The sequence below is a fragment of the Fukomys damarensis genome, unplaced genomic scaffold (assembly GCF_012274545.1).
Source record: "Fukomys damarensis isolate Sample0158 unplaced genomic scaffold, DMR_v1.0_HiC HiC_scaffold_24, whole genome shotgun sequence".
In the NCBI taxonomy this organism is placed as follows: domain Eukaryota; kingdom Metazoa; phylum Chordata; class Mammalia; order Rodentia; family Bathyergidae; genus Fukomys; species Fukomys damarensis.
In genome coordinates, this window is record NW_022900936.1 from 59408563 (window position 1) to 59423648 (window position 15086).

Consider the following 15086-nt stretch of genomic DNA (forward strand, 5'->3'; position numbering starts at 1 on the left):
TTTTTTTTTTTTTTTTTTTTTGGTACCAGGATTGTACTCAGGACGTTGAGCTTGCGAGACAGCGTAGACATCACTGAGGTAAATCCCCAGCCCAAGAAGTTTTTAATTTTGAAGGTGTTTATCTTGATTTATTTAATAGTTTATGCTTTTTGTGTCCCATTTATAAAATCTTTGTTAAAGTTAAAGACATAAAACACTTTTATTTTTTCCTATACATCTTATAGTTTTAGGTTTTAGATATAACCTATAATCAGTTTGGGATTATTATACACAGAGTTTTCTCCATTTAAAGATGATCTAAATCAAGTTTCTGTTGCTGGAAAGCAGAGTCTTCACTGATATAGATTAGATTTCTCACAAATATTGAATAAAAACATCTTAAGAAAGAACTTGTCTAGTGGAGATGTATTTTTAGATGGCATACTAATTCCTTCTCTAGTTGATTTAATTTTAATGAAAGTTGTATTGAGATTTATTTATTTGAACTTGATAAGGATGATTTTAACTGGAAGAATAAATGGAAAAGAATGATGAATATTTTTAAATATTAGAAATAAAGAGACAGGCTAAAGGTTTTAAGACACAAATTGTACAATTAAATCAGCATCAAGGAGAGACCAAGAGGCAGAGAAGTGGACCAGAATGAAGAGCCTGGACACAGGCCAGCACAGATGCTTCAGATTAATGTCTAAAAAAAAAAAGAATTGCCCAGTTGACGATGTTGTGAAATTAGTTTAAAAGTAAGTTAAATTATGTCCTTACATAACATCAGTATTCCAGGTAAATTAGATTGAATCTGAAAAATGAAAACTTTTAAGGGGACAAGAGGCTGAAATGTCAATCTTGAGCTGCCTTGTTTTTTCCCAAACAAGTTTAGGATTTTTTTGGTTATTTTATTGGATCCCATTACATGATTACCCATACAGTCTACATCTCAATTTGTTGTATTCTGGTCATGCAAAGATGTAGATTATGCTTTTGGTGTTTGCTGAAAGCAGAAATACAATGTTTTGATGCACAAATTTACTATTTTTTGACCTTTTACTCCTTGGAAGCATTTGTATTCAGGCAAGATTTGTGACTGTTTTTTTTTTCCACCAAATTAAATACAGTTTCTAATATATCCAGAAGGGATATTTTATAATTAATTTTGAAGGGCTGGGGTCTGCAGTCAAGGTAGAGGGCCTGGGCTGGCTGCAGAGTTTCCTGTGAAGCTATGCTCCAGCCTGAGGAATTAATGTTTACCTTGATTTAATGTCTCATCAGAAGCATGACATCCACAGCAGTCTGGCTGTAGCAGGATTAAATGAAGCATGCCAGTTTCTCCAAGGGAAACTTATACCTCAAGTCTTTAGCCCTGGAGGGGAGGTAGGAGTTAGACAAACAACTAAATCTATTGATAGAGTAAGAATGAAACAGTTGACCCCCTTGGACACAATTTAGAGGCAGAAATGAGGTTTGTATGCAAGAAATCCGGGACATATGCTCAAGTAGGAGATACTTTTGGGTTTACACTGAATCTGTTTAGGAATCAAGGGAATCAGCTATTCCTCTACCACTTCTGTCCCACACCACACCATACAGGTGACCTTGAAACAAAGGGACTCACTTTACCTTTAAGGGAGAAAGAAAGGAAGATTATTTTCAGAGTTCAAAAATGGAATCCAACACCCTGTCAGACAAATTTTGCCAGGGCAGCATATTCTTTCTCTCAGAAGCAAGCAAATGAACATACGAAAGGCTAAAATAGGACAGAGCGAAAGCCAGTCTGCCCAGAGTTCTGCCTCTGGCAGAAGACTTAACCAAGGGCTTTGGAACTCAGCCTTACAGGTTTTCCTTCCCACTCTCAGCTGTAAATTTTCTGAATTCCATCACTAATCCATCCTGGCACTCTTGAAAGTAAGTGTTTCTTGTAAACTCTGCATTTTTAGCCAATACTGTCTGTATGGCATAGTGAGTTCTTTAAATGCATTTAATGCTGTGTGAACAGATTCTTCCTTTTTTTTTTTTTTTTTTTTTTTGGTACCAGGGATCAAACTCTGGACCTTGTGCTTGCAAGGCAGACAGAGGCACCACTGAGCTAAATCCCCAACCCTAAAGTGATTCTTCTTATTTGTCCTGAAACTGCTTTCACATTTCAAGTAGATCCAGACCATTACATGTCAAAGTTTTGGATTTATTTTCCTTAAAATTTTCAAGGCTTCATAGGCTTCTATCCACCTTTTCATGTTGTCATCCCTTCTTCTTCCAAAGAAGGGATTATTTTACTTACTTTTTGCTGCTGCTTTTTTGTTTTTTGATTTACTCTTTTCTCTCTGTCTCTGTCTCTTACATTTAACAAGGGAAATCCCAGTCAGAGTAAACCTAGAAGTTGGCCAATCCTGGGCTAATGCTTGCCCTGATAATCTACTACCCCAAGGAAACTGTCCTTAGTTACAAATATTCCTACAAACTTATTTAAAAGCCTTGGGCAACCCAGTGGAAAGTTCTTTAATAGAAATTGCCCATCAGCATTTGAAATCCTGAACTAAAATAACTGGGATTTTGTGCCCCCACCTTGCACAGTCATTAAATATCAGGAGACTTAGAAAAGGTGGAAGAGGCAACTCTGGGCACTTGAGAAAAACCCTGAAGGACCGGCTAGTTGAAGCTGTCCGTTAATTACATTTCCCATATATTGGAGGGTGATCAGTCCTCTGACTGCTTAGAAAGAGGGATGGTGAGGACTAAAGCAAAAAGACAATAGAGATTTCATCCTTTCGAAGCATATAGGGGCCCAGGAGGTCAGTGCCTTAGAGTGGACAAAGACTCTGAGCTAGCCATGATTTATTGGATATACACAACAATCAGAGAGAGTATCAGGTAACTTAAGAGGTGGCAGTAATCTTATGTTGATCAGGATCATAAGTTATGAGGATCTTATGTTGATGAAGGCCATAAGGAGAGCCTTCTTAGAATAGTAGATGGGCCAAGATAGCAGACTAATAAAAAATGTATCCTTCCCTCAGGTGAAACTTTTCTCTTTTTTTATTACTACTTGGTTCTCAAAGAGCTAGAATATCTTCAGCTGATGTACACTTGCCCTTGAGCATCACAGTATCATGGGACCGTTGAGGCCTCAACTTGTAACCAAAGGCAAAACGGAGTTATGTTTCCACACACCATAGCCAGCTCTCGGGCAAGGTGACATTGGGCCTTAGACAACTGTTGTCATACTTAATTTATGAAATGTTTTCCCCCACAAGTTTATGTAGAATGTCTCTCAACACCCATAGTTGGGGCAAACTATTCTTTGAGGAGGATTTGGATAACACACCTTGTCCATCACAATAAATATTTTCTTCAGAATACAGTGGTGCCTCAGTTCACAAACTTCATTTGTCTTACAGTTTTGGGGAAGATGGCCACATTTGTGTTTGTGTGGGGAAGATAACCATGGTTGTGTTTGTCAGTTGATGTAGAGTGTGCAAATAGAAGCAAAATTTTGCCACTTTGGCTATAAACCAAATTGTTTACAAACAGAAATGTTCATAAACCGAGGTATTACTGTGTATTCTAGTGCTTTCTGTGTTTTTCTTTTTACTTTGTAAATATAATCTCTGGCTAAACTGGAGCAAGTATTACTTTTTGCTGTATAACAAAACACTGCTTAGTGGCTGGAAATGACACTACAATAGTGTGTTTTACAGTTCTTTGGGTTGGCTAGGATCAACTGAAGTGATTCTCTTACTAGTCTTGGCAGAGGTCACACAGGTGGCATTGTCATATTCCTCTTAGTTGTGGTAAATGGGTCTGTGGCCTTACTCATATGATGTGGGCCTTGATGTTAGCTCTGGACTGGGTCCCGCCCCCCATGTAATCTTTCAGTTATTACTTCAACTTCTTTACGTGGCAGTGACAGTGTTCCAAGAAGAGAATATAGAACATAGGATGTACATTCCAGAATGGCAACTTTCTATTGCTCAAAGCAAATTGTAAGATTATTTAGATCCAAAAATAGGGAAAATAGACTCCTACTTGGTGGTAATGGCTGAAATGTACTGTTTCCAATTTTCAATTTATCACAATTATTTTCTATGTCTTTTTAATGTAAAATATACTCAGTATCTCCATACAAAGTTATTCCTATTATATCACTGTTATGAATTTTGAAGTTCATGATGGCAATATAACTTGGAATGGAGTTGAATCACTTCTACTGACGTAAAGTTGTGCCAAAGATATCTGCTATGTAAGAACTGTCATTCTTAAGGCAAAAACTTGATATACTTAAGGACATAAGTTACTGCCTAATGTCTGATTAGGGACTTGCTGATTTTTCTAGATGTCTTCTGTATTTGAAGATGTCTAATAAGGAAGGATTCTTAGATCTGTTGAGGAAAGCATAGGCTCAGCTCACATCCTCTATTATTAAACACTGGGGCTTTTCATTGTAGAAAAATCAGGTCTGTGAAAGTCAAATTAAATTCTAAACTTTATCAGTCTCTATGGCAATTTTGTCTTTAATATCATTCATTCCATTAATAAATCTTATTTGAGCCAAAAAGTGGAAAAAGGATTGTTTGTCAAATACATCTACAAAACTGTAGCTCATCAAGAAAAATTTGGGAAGGAATGGTCATTTTTAATTTCCCAAAACATGAGCCATTGAAAATCTTGTATTACTTTACATCCATTGTGGAGAGTATACTCATGGAGAGAGATCTCAAAATTTCTCTTGGTTTTATTTATTTTTGGTATTTATGAACTCATAAGAAGTCTGATTATGGCTATGAGTCCTCTTCCCAGAAAATAATATTATATATTTAGGATTGGAGGATTCATGTATCTCTTAAAATCTCTCATGATAATGCTACTACTGTTCTTAAAATTTAGCATTCCTATGAATCAGTTGAGGTGCTTGTCAAAGGCAAGAGTGGCACATTTCAAATTCTGACATTTATTGTTGTGATATGACCGATGAGGTTCAGGAAGTACATTTTTAATGAATCAATGAGTGCTTCTAATGCACTTAGTTTTGGCTGAATTTTGAGAAATGTAAGAATTTATGAAATCCTCAATTAAAATATTATACCTTTTTACATACATATTGAGGAGGCTGACTATAGCAAATTGTTTTTCCTATTCCTCTGATCCCAGTCACTTCACGGGAATTCCAGTGATTTATCTACTCCGTTTGGCTTGGCTGATGATGACACTATGACACTGGAGTAGACTTTGATTGGCTAAGGTTTTCTCTGTGTACATATAGAAATATGGTATGGAATGTCTTGGTTACTTCCAGTTTTAAAATCTTGATCCCTTTATACCCTAAACTGCAACTGAAGATGCAATATCAACTATTTTCATTCTCCTGATGATCTTTTACTTACTGCTAGTTTGTGTGTAGTCATTTGCACATAATTGGGATTGGTGTGGTGCTCTGCTTCTTTTTTGTAACATTTTTGCACATGCAGGGATACAGTTACCTGCAAGAGCTAAAATCATCCGTATATATGTTATATTTTAGTTAGGATCTGGAATGACCCCCAAAGTTCCTGTGTTGAAAGCTTGGTTTCCAGCTGATGGCATGCACTGTTGGGAGATGGTACAAACTCTAGGAGGTGGGTGGGGCCCAGTTGGAAGAAGTAGGTCACTAGGGCCAGGGTTTTGGTGGTTATATTTTATTTCTGTTCCTCTTTCTTTCATATACTATATTGTGTCACAGTGAAGAAAAATTAACACAACTTACTTGTTATTCGATATAGCCACAGAATTGTACTGTGCTGATATCAGAATATGTTTAGTTTTCATTGATAGACTGTGAGGTATAGATTTTATTGAACAATAGCTGTACACATTGCTATCTCTTTTTATAATGAAAGCGGCATAAAAGCTAACTTTGAAAGGTATTTGGGACTTAAGCTGACACATAATTATCCCAAAGGAAATGAGTAATGAACTGAACCCAAAATGTTGTAAAGGAGTAAACACGATTTTAGGCATTACAAAGCATGGTGTTATTAGATTTTTGGATTAGTGTCACAGGTGACTTTGACTCTCTTGAAGCTTGTTGGAAATTTAATTTTGCTAAACGGAGAGGATCTGATAAATTTTTTGACTAACAGACTATTTTATCAAGGAGAAATGAAGAGAATCAAGGTAGGAAAATATCAGCCTGGATTTTATTTTAACTGGGAAGAAAAAGTTGATTATCAGTGTAACAATAAATATCTAAAAACAAAGAAAATTAATTTATTCATGTTCCCTAGACTCTAAAAGCTGACTGTTAGAAAACTTTCTTGAGATTCTGAAAGGGAAATAGATGATGAAAGGTAGAAATTGTTATAATTATGAATGTACAAAAATTTTGAAAAGTTCAATAGAAAAGGAAAGGGGAAAGACATCAAAGGAAAATAATGTAGTTATATTCCACTGAAGTCCAGGTTCATAAAAAACATTGACAAAAAACATAGAGATATATAATAAATGATGACTATAAAAGAAAGAATGACAGAAATATAAGAGAAGGAATAAGTCTAAAGCACAAGTGAAGTGAATAAAGTAACTTTCAGGAGGAGAGAAAAAAAAGTGACAGAAGTGTTTGTTCTCATCAAATAGAATAAAAATAAAAAGCTGTAGTTCAATGAAAGTTATAAGAAAATGTGACTTAAATATATTTTCCAATTTTTTAAAAGGGAGACAGTGATACTAGGAAGTATAAACTAAATTTAAAATTAATTTTATCAGCATTTAGAATTGGATTTTTAAATAGAAAGCTTGTAAATCTTTCAAAAAAATGTGATGATCACTACAAATCAATATGCATTCTCTGAGAATGAGTAAAGCCATATTGATTTCATATCATCTTAAAATAATGATTGGTAATTCAGGAAAGAGTAATTGATTTAGTCTCTATTGATTTCAGTGAGGAGTTTAATATTTTTTCTTTACTGTTATTTGGATAAAATGGTTAAAGACTTTACAGAATATTAAGTGAATTTCTAATTTGTTGTCTGACAGCTGTTGTTTAATAATTAAAGAGGGAGGGTTTCATTTTTACTAGAAAATGACTCTGTCCTTCTTTATACTACTTAGCACACACAAGTTTTAGATGAAAGAAATGTAAGACAGTTTCATGTAAGACATTTACTTAGATGTGATCTCTGGCCACCACAAGTGAAGCTGAATGAGGTGGAGTCACACTGGAGTACACAAGTGACAAGAAGGATTTATTTACAATTTCTAACAGTCTGTGAAAATAATTTTGGGAGCTTACTTCTCTGAAGTGGCTGAATATTCACCTCTCAAAGATATCTACCTTTTAGTCTTTTGAATCTGTGAAATATATTCCTTCCATGGTAAAAGGTACTTTGTAAATATGTGACTATGCTATGAATGTTCAGATGGGGAAAGTTTCCAGCATTATTTGGACACACCTTGTGCAAAGACAAGGATCCTTATGAGAAGGATCTATGGAGGTTAGACTCAGCCCGGAAGTTTTGAAGATGGAAGCCGTGGTTGCAGTGATGGGGCAAGGAAAGGGAATTTCCCCTTGAGCTTCCAGAAGAAACAAAACTTTGCACTTTCAAGCCAGAACTGTTGAACATGTTTTATGTTAAATATGTTGTTTTAATCCACCAACTTTGTGGCTTTTGTTTCACACAATTACTTTCTGTAATCTGTCACAGCATTGACTGGTAATTAGAATACTCATTTACATAAAACTAAGGATAAAGGATGAGCTTTGATAAGAATTTCCAGTTTCTCCTCAGACAGAAACAGGTGATGACCAGTAATCAGGTCAGCTAGCAGGACTGCTTTTATCTAGTTTGGACCTATTTCTACATATGCTGCATTGCTCTCATTATTTGGTTCTACCATAGCATTGCTGACTCTTGCTTCTGTGCCCTTATTACTTGGCACTATGCTAAATTTTAGTCGGTGGAAACACAGCTTTTTAGTGTTGGCTTTTAATCAGATGATTTTCATCAAAGGCTCTGTTTCCTCTAAATACTGGAACTAGCTATAGTGTATTGTACTTCTCTGTCTTTCCAATCCAAATTTTCTGCTTTGGTGTTCTTTTTGGTTGTGATAAATGCCTTTTTCTGTGGTGTACTATGTCATTTACAGGTGACTTTAAATACACTTTGGAATGAATATATCAAGTTGAAAAAGAAACCTAGGCACAGTGATTTCAGTGGATATCTGAATTTAAAAAATTGAATCAGTAAAATGTGAAGGTGTCAGGTCAATTGACAGGGAAGAGATGGAGGGGAAAGCACTAGGAGCCAATTCTTCTCAAAATAAATCACCCAAAAGTCCAAAGCCATTATTACTACTTCACATGAAGGGATGGCAGTCTGCAGTCAACTCCAGAGAGGGAAAAGAGTCTCGTCTTAGATCTGCTCCATCATTGAATACTTTATGCAGAGGTAATTTATAATTTATTCCAGGACTCAGTACCAACTTTAACTAGCTCAGATCAGATGTTTGAATTTAAATCACAGGATGATATCTTCACAAAAGCCAGAAGTGATAACAAAGGCGTGTTTTATACGTAACCAGCAAACCAATGGGTAATCACTATCCATGTTCCCATAAAGAAATAGATAATGCCCTCTTTATGAGCAAAGGAACAATATTGTCACATTTCTACTAATACAATGCTCTTGAGAATTTCCAGTACAAATACTCTCCATGAAAGAGCAATAGAATCCTATTTGATTATTTGAAAATATTTAAGTTGGAAAGTAACCATATAGCATAAAATCCGGACACAATGTAAATTTTACAATATGTAGACAGTTTTACAATATGTAGAGTTTGGTACTATAATAGATGTACCTAGTCTAAGATGGAGAAACATCACATTATTTAATAAATCTTCAAAAGTAAAATTAGGGATATTATAAAAAAATTTGCTAAATTGATGTTCAGTCCAATTAATGATTAACGTTAAGGATAGAAGGTCAGCAACTTTTAGTCATAGGATGAACTTGCTAACTTGGAAATGAAAAACATCTGATCAGTGAATAGCACTGGAAATGCCAGCTTGAGTCCTGGTCCCAGCATGGTCAAAAACCACAAATGATTCTATTTATTTTCCATCAGCATTCTCAGCTCTGCCCTAGTTAGGTTCTATTATTAGGATAAATATAGGAAACTTTTAGCCAGTCATTTAGGGGTAGTTATGAAGACAAGTGCCAAAGGCAGTTCCTCAGTGAAAAACCTAACTGGGCTTACCATAGAAAGAGTTTCAAAAAAAAAAAAAAAACCAACAACCTTTTTAATGAAAAATTTTGACTCTTCAATTAGATTATACACCATCAGGGCATTTTCTTAGCTTGTTGGCAAATAGGCATTCAATAGCAATAATAAAGATTTAAGAATGAAACAGCCAAGTGGTTTGTTACTAGGAAGAACAATCTTTCTAAAATTTGTAAACTGTATTATTGGAATGCCTTGTAATTGGAGAATCATATGCCCTAATATTCTCACCTGAGCCTGCCTGAATGTTCACATTAACTGCTAATCTGGATAGTGATCCGCCTGAATATCTATCTGACCTCTCCCTCACCAAATCTTGTTTATCTTTGAGACCCAGTTTGTGTGTTATCACCTCTGAGAAGACAAGACTTCCTGACTTGGGCTGGATGTTCCCTCTTAGGAGCTTTCTGCAGCATTGCCAGTTTATTACTTTACCTACTGAATTAAGTCACTCCAGGGAAGGAACTGTCATTTTTACAAATGCATCTGCACCAAATACTGACATATGTAGATGAACACTGATTTATTGAGTAAATGAAAAAAATGAGCATATGTATGATTTTTTTTCCTAAACCAGAATGAACATCTGCCTACAAGAGCAAATTTCCTAGCAGTAGTCTCTGTAGGTAAGACTTTAGAGCTTAATAGTCTCCACTAAAATATAAATACCATAAAGGCAATCACTTAGCTTTCTTTATTCCCTCTTGTGGACCTAGTACTAACTACAGAGTCTGATATATAGCAGTGCACTTTATTAAATGAATAAATAGAAATTAATGAACAGAGCCTTTTGAAACATCTATCAAGAAATTCTCGAAATAACCATAATTATAACTTGACTAGTGTTTTACAGTTCATGAAAATGCTTATTTCATTTAATTATCTTAGCAGAGTTATTGTATGGATTTTATTACAACAACCTTCATTCTGCTGGTGAAGAATTTGAGCAGAGAGAATGGCACAGCTAGAATGAAAACCTCAACCACAAATTCTTGGATCTTTCCACTACACTGAACTTTCTCAATCATGACATTAAGCTTAATGATCAGGTTAAAAAAAAAAAAAAAGTCTTTGCAGAGTTCTTTGTTCGAAAAAGAAGCATTTGAAAAATCTAGCCATAAGTGACTAGAAATAAAAACAAATCAATATAGTTCTTTGAAAAATATGAAAGAAAGGTGGTATAATAAACTGTGTCTGGGGTACAGTTCTCCTCTCTAAAACAGAAGAAAATCAACAAGAAAGATCAGTTGTGAGATAGTCATTGAAAAAGAATCTGATTCTTAACTCATTGAGTGAAACTCAATATATATGCCTTCTGAGACTGAAAAAATAAACTATTTATAGAAATTAATATAAGCACAGGTTACTTGTATACAACAATAATAGTAAGGACACTTATCTACTGTATCTATGGAAGGATGATATCAGTTCAACTTCTAGATGTGCAGAAAACAACAAAAAAAATTGAAGTTAGATTTGTAATCCAGCCCTATGTCTCTTTATCTAATCAGTGATATGTTAAAGTCATTGTCTGAAATTCATATATATGGTCATGGTGGGGTCAACAATGTCCTGTCCCAAAGATATCTACTATGTTCCTACTCCCTAGAACAGAGCGATGCTACTTTATGTGGCAAAAAAGGGCTTTGTAGATGTCATTGAATTAAGAATTTTGAGATAAATTATCTTGGACTATATGAGTGATGCTAAATGCAATCGTAAATATCCTTATAAAAGGATGTGGAGACATGTCTTCTTTCAGGAGGACGTAGAAGAAGGGAAAGCAATATAATGGTGCCATACATGAAGACCGCCACATGCTATTTTGTTTGGTGACGCTTATGCAGTACTCATAGGAGGATGCTTCCCTTTTGAGGTGCTGAGGGTTTAGTCTTAGTATTCAGTTTATAGGCACCTTCCAGGGACTGGCTAGTAAAGGAATTCCATTACCCTGTGAGTTTGAATGTTTCTCTTTTAAACTTTCTGAATCAAATAGTAATAATAAGCTTTCATCAGATAGTGATTTCATTTAAACTTTAATGATATTACAGTTTTTAGAATTACCTTTTGAAGATGGCTAATATGAGAGAGTCAAAAATTGTCCTTCTAAGGGAGATTTTACAAATAATTCTGAATGGATATTTTGAGCTCTTTGTCCATCATAAAAAAGAATCACAGCTTAATACCTTTTGCATTATTCCATTTGATGAAGAACAAATAATTCAAAGCAAATTTTAGTTTGAAAAATAAAAACCACCAACAATTGCTTAAAGAAATTTGCATGATTTTCTAAATATGGCAAAAATGTCAACAGTGTTGAAGATATCATTTAGAAGAAAATAATCTTCAATTAGGAAGCTTCATCTTACCATAGTGACAAACTATTATCTGTCTGTGTACACTTGAGAAATGATAGCAGGTACCATGTTGAGTAACTTCTTCCAAACTTTCCTTTCCATTGTAATCAAATTTCTATAAAAAAAGAAAGTTACAAGTTATTAAGAAGAGAGATGCCAAAACTAAAAATAGAAATACACATATGAGGCTACCATGATAATTTAGATTAAATGGAAACTGTAGACAAATATCAAATTATATTTCATGTTTTACATGCAAATATATGAAAAATTCATGTATTTATAGTATAAGCCTTCTTTCTTATGAAGCACTTGATTGCCAAAGAATAGAATATCATCTTTTTTTCCTAGGGAACCAGGCAAAATTTCACTGTTTCTTTTTGAAAAAGTAGAAATGCTCTCCCTCTGACTCAAGTAGAGATACACTGCCTCTAAAGGAGTTGAATCAAAAGTTCATGGGCCCATAATTCTGCATTGATAACATCAGCGAGAGATAAGAAACTTGCCCTGTCCAAGATATCCCCAAATACAAAGCACAATTTGCACACGCAGTCTCTGCCCAGTGTGTGGGAACATTATCCACCTAACCATTAAAAACTCTAAGCTAATTTCCTTTTTATGCTCTTTCAAGCCATTTTTGACCATCTTGGGATGGTCCTCTCATCCCAGCAGGCCTAAAATGTGAACAATAACCACTTACCATCCTGGTATTTAAGGGGCGTCATCAGCCTAATTCTTTCTCCTTCCATACATCCCTTTTCATCTTCAGAGTGTGCCTCTTTGTTTCCTCTCTCCTTTTGTTCTTCAAGTTTTTTATATTTTGAGTCTGTCATTTCAGAGAAACCATGTGATATTTAACCTTCTCTATGTGTCTGATTCATTTCACTTAGTATTATGGTTTCATGGTCTATCCATTTTCTTACCAATGCCACAAATTTATCCTTCTTTATGGCTGAGCAGGACTCTACTGTGTATATATACTACATTTTCTTTATCTATTCATCTATAAATGGGCATAATGGGTGCTTCCATAATTCAGCTTTTAAAAGCTGTGAAGTTAAACATGACTATGGATGTACCATTATAATATGATGACTTAACTCTTTCAGGAAGATACCCCAAGAGGTATAGCTGGATCTAATGGAATTTATTTTTAGTTTTTGTGTTTTTGTTTTTGTTTTTGTTTTTGTACTGGGGATCCGACTTGGGACCTTACACTTGCGAGGCAGGTGGCGGAACTACTGAGCCAAATCCCCAGCCCTATTTTTAGGTTTTTGAAGATTCTTTATACTGATTTCCATAGTTGTACTAGTGTACCTTCCCACTAACAATGAAGAAGCACATTATATAAGGTATACTTCTGTACCACAACATTCAGTGACAGAAAGGTACCTGGAAATGCTTAAATATTTGGTAATTAAACAATCCTTTCTATAAATAATCTATGGGTTGTAGAATAAATTATAAGGTGAATTAGAAAATAGTTTAAATAAAAATGAAATCAAGGTACTTCAAGTATGAAGTACTTATTTAGGTATGAAAAATGTCTTAATTATCTAAAGTTCCACCTAAAGATGCTAGAAAAAAAGAGTAAATTAAACAGAGTAAGCAGAAGAAAGACAATAATGAAGAGTGAAATTCAGTGAAACTGAAAAGAATTGAAATGCATGAGAATAAAAGTTGATTCTTTGACAGTATAAAAAATAAAAAGCTTGATTCAAAATAATGAATAAACTCAATCCACCAATATTAGGAATGAGTAAAGGAATTTCACTGGAGTTTCTATATAGTAGAGTATAACTAGAAAATCATATAGAACAAATTCAGGCCAACAATCTAACAACTCGGGTGAAATAGACAAATTCCATGGATGACACAAATTATGAGTGCTCATTGAAGAAGAAATTAACTAACGATATGTATATGTACATATATAATACATTTAATTTGTAATTTAAAATTTTCTCATGAAACAAAAGACTAAACTGATGTACTGGTGAAGTCTATCAAAACCTTCAGTGACAAATCATACCAGTTTTATAAAAGTAATTTTAGAGAATAGAAATAGCAATACTTTCTAATACCATAAACATATTAAAAATAATTATATACCAGTAAATTCCATGTTTATAAGTATAGAAATCCTAAGAAAATATTAAGAAGCTAAATCACATATCATGTAAGTGAATAATATATCCTGGCCAAAGAGAGTTTATTTCAGAAATGCAATTTTTTAACATACAAAAAAAATTATCAATGTGATTCATTCTTTAACTAGATAAATGAGAAAAGCCACATTTTTATAATTCAGTAAAATCACCTGACAAATTTGGCGCAAAGACAAGAAACAAACTCCAATTAAACAGAAAATTTTAAATTCTCCAGTTTTTAAATGATGAATAAAACTTATCATGTTTATTCAATATCGCACTGGGTGTCCAGACTATGTAAAAAAAAAAAGAAAGAAATATATAGAGTGCTAGCCAGAAGAAGAACAAATCTATAGTTTCATAAAACATGAATGCATATGCCAGAAATCATAAGGCTGTATTAAATACTTTAACTATAAAGTGAAAGTAACAAAGTTGCAGCATACAAGATCAATACGATAAAATTTATTTCAATGTACTAGTGACAAATATTTGACAAAGAAATTAAAATAATGTAATTTGTATAAGGATAGAAAAATGAAAATGCTTAGAGATGAATTTAACAAAATATGTGTATGATTTGCACAGTGAAGTCTACAAAATATTGCTGAGACAAATGAAGGATAAGCTAAACAATTGAGTGTGGCATGTATGAGTATGTGTGTGGAACACCCTATTCATGATTTGAAGACTCAGTTTTGATGAGATGTTAGCTCTTACCAAATTGATTTATATGTTCAATGGAATCTCCATAAAAATCTAAACAAACTTTTTTTCTGTAGAATTAATCTGATTGTAACATTTACATAGAAAATCAACAGTCTAAAATAGACCACAGAGTTTTAAAAGAAGTAACAATATGGTGGAACTTTTGATTTTTTAAACTTCAGTGAAAATCTTACCATCAAAAAACAAAAATTGAGATTGCATGGTAATGTATAGAGAATAATATCAGAATTTTAGAAATAAACTCACACATATAAATGTGCAGTGAATTTTCCAGAAAGCTGCCAAAGCAATCTAGGGAGCAAAAGATTACTCATTCAAGCAAATGGTACTGGAAAAACTGATTATTTATAAGTAAAATTGTGCCTGACCTCACGCAATACACAAAAATTAAGTCTAAATTGCTTATAGACCTAAACATAAATGTAAAACTAAAACAAAACTAAGTCTGTAATGTTAGTAAAGTATGGGAGAAACCTTCACAATATTGGAGTATCCAGAGACTTCTTAGGACACAGCAGTGTGAAATGAAAGAAGAATAATTGGATACAAACAAATTTAAAACTTTCCGTTCTTTATAAGACTGGAAGAAAGTCTTCACAGT

At 33.9% G+C, this 15086-nt stretch overlaps 1 long non-coding RNA gene across 1 annotated transcript in view; it reads left to right on the forward strand.

The window, feature by feature from the left end:
• LOC104866215 overlaps positions 1 to 15086 on the forward strand; it is a 56789-nt gene that overhangs the window by 28075 nt on the left and 13628 nt on the right. The window contains exon 2 of the long non-coding RNA XR_781383.2: positions 30 to 78. This is a non-coding gene — a long non-coding RNA (uncharacterized LOC104866215). The remainder of the gene's footprint in view (positions 1 to 29; positions 79 to 15086) is intronic.